The sequence below is a fragment of the Hippocampus zosterae genome, chromosome 16, assembly GCF_025434085.1.
Source record: "Hippocampus zosterae strain Florida chromosome 16, ASM2543408v3, whole genome shotgun sequence".
NCBI lineage: Eukaryota > Metazoa > Chordata > Actinopteri > Syngnathiformes > Syngnathidae > Hippocampus > Hippocampus zosterae.
In genome coordinates this window covers 5,769,220-5,775,219 of record NC_067466.1, presented here as the reverse complement: position 1 = coordinate 5,775,219, position 6,000 = coordinate 5,769,220, and the positions used below count along the sequence as shown (strand labels likewise).

The 6,000-nt window shown below is 40.1% G+C and overlaps 1 protein-coding gene across 1 annotated transcript in view; it reads left to right on the top strand.

Moving 5' to 3' along the window:
* Positions 1-1,403: 1,403 nt before the first annotated feature.
* nrip1b (nuclear receptor interacting protein 1b) overlaps positions 1,404-6,000 on the top strand; it is a 44,635-nt gene continuing 40,038 nt past the window's right edge. Inside the window, exon 1 of the mRNA XM_052046223.1 lies at positions 1,404-1,871. The gene's annotated coding sequence lies outside the window, so the exon portion shown is untranslated. The remainder of the gene's footprint in view (positions 1,872-6,000) is intronic.

The following is a 6,000-nucleotide window of genomic DNA, read 5'->3' as shown; positions in this document are numbered from 1 at the left end:
TTTTTTAGTTAATTTTTATTTCCGATTTTCACTCCAAATATAAAATCATCCCAATATAAAAATCAAGAGCTGACTGTGATTTATATATATATATATATATATATATATATATATATATATATATATATATATATATATATATATATATATATATATATATATATATATATATATATATATGCGGCCCGGTGGTTAGCACATCGGCTTCACAGTGCAGAGGTACTGGGTTCGATTCCAGCTCCGGCCTCCCTGTGTGGAGTTTGCATGTTCTCCCCGGGCCTGCGTGGGTTTTCTCCGGGTGCTCCGGTTTCCTCCCACATTCCAAAAACATGCATGGCAGGCTGATTGAACACTCTAAAAATTGTCCCTAGGTGTGAGTGTGAGCGTGGATGGTTGTTCGTCTCTGTGTGCCCTGTGATTGGCTGGCAACCAATTCAGGGGTTGTACGTTTCACTTTATTCCAATACTATGAATGATCTCTTTTGCACAAGAGATTAAAAATGCCATGAACTGTTTAAACTCCAAAATTTCACACTAAAGTCTAATATATTTTAGTACAGTGGTTCTCAAATGGGGTTACGCGTACCACTGGGGGTATGTAGGGGAATTTCAGCGGGTATATGAGATTTTGAAATCTAGTTGAAAACTAGCATCCATGCAAAAAAATAAAAATAAAATAATCTCCCTGCCATCAGGAACAACAAAGATCCTCAGTGAAGCAAAAAACCAAGTATCTCATTAAATGTCTCTCTGAATGCAAAAACAAGTTTAATGCAACAATGCAATACTCAGTGTTAAAAAATGGTCATGTTGTCAGTCTTTCTAATAATTATTGATTTTAAGATGATTTGGAGTGGGGGCGGTTTCTGCTTTTATTCAAAATGAAGTAACACAAATTCCATAATTACCATGACAAGTGTAGTTCCAAAATTTAATATATCAGACACTGATGACACAGCGATGTTGTAAGTCTTTTTTTTCCATCCAAACATGTTTTGCGCTGGTTAGGGTGTACCTTCTCCAAAAATATTTCCCAGCGAGTACATCATTGAACAAATGTCAAATATATATAGCAAACCAAGGAAGAGAATAATTCTTCATCTCGAACCGACTTTTTAAAATAATAATAGTTATGATTATTACTGTTATTATTGTTGCGAGTATTGTTATTGTGGAGGTTTACCCTGTATTTTTTTCTTTACATTTATCCAGATTTTTAAATCATCGCCCCCTATTTCTTTGATTTAGAAAAACACGTTTTTCCATGCATAGTTCTTTGTCTTACGACATATGATGATTAACTTTGTCACATCAGTTGACACAAACCTAATGACGTCACTGTTGCTTCATGTTCTATTCAGTCATGTCAGAGGCAATCTACCTTCAAACAAAAATACGTTATATGTAACGTTAAACTGCCTGTGCGTGTTGTATTTAGGATAGATAATAGATCAATGGGGGACAAAATGAACGAATAATCACCCCTGCGTCGTCCATCAAGCGTCTTTACTTTTTTTTTATTCTTACGTGTGGGTGCTGGAAGTGCGTGTTCCTTTAAGGGTGGTGTCAAAGCAGCGAGCGGGGAGGAGTGCGATTGTCGCCGCTCTGTGCTGCACGGAGAGGGGACACCGCGAATAAACAATTTACACAGACTCGCCACACGCAGCACACCTCCGTTCGGACTGTTGTGGCACGAAAAAAAGAGTCACTGAGGCATTTCTGGACTATGTTTTGATTTCGAAACCCCGACTCGCCATTTTTTGGTCTCGTGGCCGGAGTGACAAGACAGATGTATGCCGTTTTCAATGGATTTGCTGCCCGTGCCGAATATTAATGCGCCTCTTCGACTGACTGTGGGCTGGACACCGCAGGTAGGAAATGTACCACGAGAGAAACACAGTCACATACACCGGGATTAAAGAAAAATACATAGTTACTCACAACAGACGCGGCTAGGGACTGTTCTACTTATTATAACGTATTTTATTGAGATTAGTCGAGGTTTGTTGTTTTGAGTGTCGTACGGCGAGCGGAGCGTACTGATGTATCACCGAAAATGCTGCATGTGATGAAGTATAAAGCCGCCGAAAGACGCTATCTGCATCGCCGAACAATAAACTAGTCCCGGTCCAGGGTATTTTGTGTGTAAAATGTTAATACAAAGAAATTACAAATGAATAATGGATTGTTAACTAGAAAACCACAGGAAAAATGAACGCCACGGCTGCTATTGGAACGTTGCTGTCACAAATTGATCATAGGGGCTCTGAGCATCACCGTTGTTTGAACGTCAATGCCATCCCACCGAAAGGTTGTTATTAGTCCTTTTGAGTGTTCATGAATTTTTTCTAGTTACCGCAGTTCATCCTTATCGGTTCAAACATCACAGGCAGCCTCAAATATTTGAGTTTTTGCACCATCGGTGGGGTGTGGGGGTGGGGGTGGGGGGGCGACAAAAATGAGATGTTTGTGTTAAAAGATACAATGACATTAGATTTGTAATGTACTAAATAGCAAGACTCATATTTCACTCAATATTTTTGTCCAGATTTTTGCTTGGTATTGGTCCCAATCAATATTTTTTGTCTTGCAATTTCAAAAGTTTTTGCATTACAGGTTACCTACCCAGTGACAAGTGAAGAAGTACGTTAACAAAAGAAAAAAAAATAAATGTGATCCACAAAACCCAATAATTCATGGATTAGGTCATGATCCGTGAATGGAATTTTTGTCCTGCCTTCTAACTATCAAATAGATTTAAAAAATATGTTATTCTTTCTTGTATTGGTGAAGTGCATCCTGTAATGTTTGTGTCATCATGACGTGTTGCCAGAGTTCAAAGTTTTGCGTTGTGTAAGTCACAGTCTATGACTGGCCTTTGCGTGGGGTGGTGTGTTTTCTTCAATGGCCTGTTGCTCCATTTGACTTCGGCAGAGAACAGCGAAAAGGTCATGCGCTGAGGTTTGCGACAAGTTACATTAAAGAAGGCAAAGTGGTCTTGGGTTTGAAAAGGGCACATTTGAAAGCCTCCCAGCAGTGGCCTGCTGTTGCAATAAAAGAACAAAGGAATGGTGTATTCAGTTCATGTGCGAATCTTCCACAAACCTAATTCAGCATTAGTCAAGTTTAGAATAATGCAGAGAGGAGTCTTAACTTCTTTAAAAGCTGTGTCTGGGGCTCTATACCATTTAGCCTTCCTTTTGTTGAGCATTTAAGCCGCTTAATTATTTGACCTGAACTTAGACAAGATTTTCAAGGTTGTTCATTTTGCCCTTTGTACTCACAAGAACCAAAAATCTCTCCATTCAGAGCCAAGCTTGCGAGTTGTACTTGTGATGGAGTGGTCTGTAACTAGAGTCTGTGTAGTGTGGGTAGGTTGAGTTGAGTTATCGGCTATTAAAATGAAAGTTGCTCATGAGTGATGTGCAGTAGCCTACAAGAGAATCAGAGGGCATTTCATTTGTTGACTGCAAATTCTTGGCTTTCTTTTTGCAAGTGTGTTGTCATCGGAAATCACATTAATTTTAGCAGATCAGTCCACACAACAAATTTGAACTTTTTTTTAAAAAACAAATGTCAGCCACAAGTGCAAAGATACACACCCAAGAAAACATTGACGGGATGATTACCAAGTCACTCTTGGGGTGGCTGGGAATCTAATGTACAATCTACTACAACAAGTGTCAAAGCATTTACTGCATTTTTTGATTTATTACAGACCTGGGAGCTGCCCAGCATTGTGTTTTGGCCACTAAATATTGTTCAAGGGCACCTTGACAGTCGATGTTAAGGAACAGAAGTGCATTCTCATCTTCTCAGAGCACACCAGGGAATCACACTATTGACCTTTTCACCTCAAATGCATTTCTCTTAATTCTTTGAGTTAGTTAGTTAGTACTTATTTGTAAGCAGTGTGCATGGAATCAGATTAAATAATGTTCTATTGAAGGATTGATAACTGAATTTCGTTCCACGATTATTATTGTACTGAGATTCATAATCATAGAAGAATAACAGTGCTGTGGTTGTCAATTTTTAGTCTGGTGCATAACTTTATACCTCATCAGTGTTTGAAAGGAAAACTTGTGACACACACTTGGATCCTGGGGTTTTGTCCTAAAAATGTTTCAGAAAATGAGTTGCCTCAAATGTATCGCGAAGTAATTGTACTGCTAATTTTAGCTGCTAGCTGCTTTTATGCCCACATGACATCTAATGTTGTATTGTATTCTCATTAAAGCGGTGATTAACCATTGTTGCTAATAATGTTAATGTTTCTTAAAACATTGCTTGTATAGTTGTATTATGGTGACAATTTGACACTGGAACAGACTAATTTAAAATCCAATATATTCTATATACAGGCGGCCCGGTAGTCCAGTGGTTAGCACGTCGGCTTCACAGTGCAGAGGTACCGGGTTCGATTCCAGCTCCGGCCTCCCTGTGTGGAGTTTGCATGTTCTCCCCGGGCCTGCGTGGGTTTTCTCCGGGTGCTCCGGTTTCCTCCCACACTCCAAAAATATGCATGGCAGGCTGATTGAACACTCTAAATTGTCCCTAGGTGTGAGTGTGAGTTTGAATGGTTGTTCGTCTCTGTGTGCCCTGCGATTGGCTGGCAACCGATTCAGGGTGTCCCCCGCCTACTGCCCGGAGACGGCTGGGATAGGCTCCAGCACCCCCGCGACCCTAGTGAGGATCAAGCGGTTAGGAAGTATATTTTGTGTCAAATTGGAGCATCCTGGAATGGTATCGATTTTGGCCTACACGGTGCTACTGACTGCTGGTGTGTCCAAACACGGTTCTCGAGGGCCACTGACCTGCATGTTGTTAAATGTCTCCCTACGCCCACACACGTGATTCAAATGATCAGGATTGCCAGGCTTCTTCAAAGCTTGCTGATAAACTCATCATTTGAATAACATGTTGGATTTGAGATACGTATAAATGACTATTAGATTTACTCACATGCCGCTTTACAATAATATTAGGCTTTCAGAATACACAAGGATTAAAATACCCCACAGATAAAAATTTGCTTAATTTCCGAGGTGAAATTCTAGCTGGAATAAAACTTCTTGTGTACTGTTGCTTGGAAGAATGTTATAGTCAAGAACGTAATTATGGCAGGCTTATCTCACTCGCATACGGTGGTTCTGGCTTCTGTTGGTGCTTCTGTCATGAACAGAAGGCGACCAAAGTCAATGGGACTCATTTTGATGACGAGGCAGGAACAGCTAAATGCGTTTTTACAGCTATCACTCTTGGATGCTCTGATGATGGAATGTGTGAATTAAAGATGGACAGGACACATCCACTGCAACACTTGAGAGCTACACACGCCAGGGGTCATCTGTTGAATGGCCTTTCCACACTTGCAACAATCGATTGTGGCGGATTGAAATTAGTCTTGAATCATTCAGACATCACAGGACAATAACACACAGATGCACACACACGCACACACACACACACACACACACATGACCCCCCATTTTTTTTAGTCTCAAGACATTTTTTACCTGTTACAGAAAAAATCAGGTATTTAACAAGTTTGATGCTCCTATGTGTAGTGTGTTCCAATAGTATCAATACACTACGCCATGGTGTCAAAGTCAAGGCCCGTGGGCCAAATCTGGCCCGCCACATCATTTTTTGTGTTCCGCGAAAGCAATTCAATGGCAAATTCCATGAAGCTTGCTAAAATATGTGCCAACATTTCAAATTCACATATGTAATAAATGAGACGTTGTAAGCACTTTTTTGTTGCCAAACACCCCATTACCTAAACTATTATTCTTGACTTCTTTATATGATTTCAATCATAATGGCCCTCCGAGGAAAATGGTACCTAAAATGTGGCCCGCGACAAAAATGACTTTGACACCCCTGCACTATACCTTACCACACCATCTCAAGCTTGATGTAGCAAACACAAAGAAGAAACATAACAACAACAAACATGAGAGATGGGACACGAGAGGATGGAATTCAACTCAACTC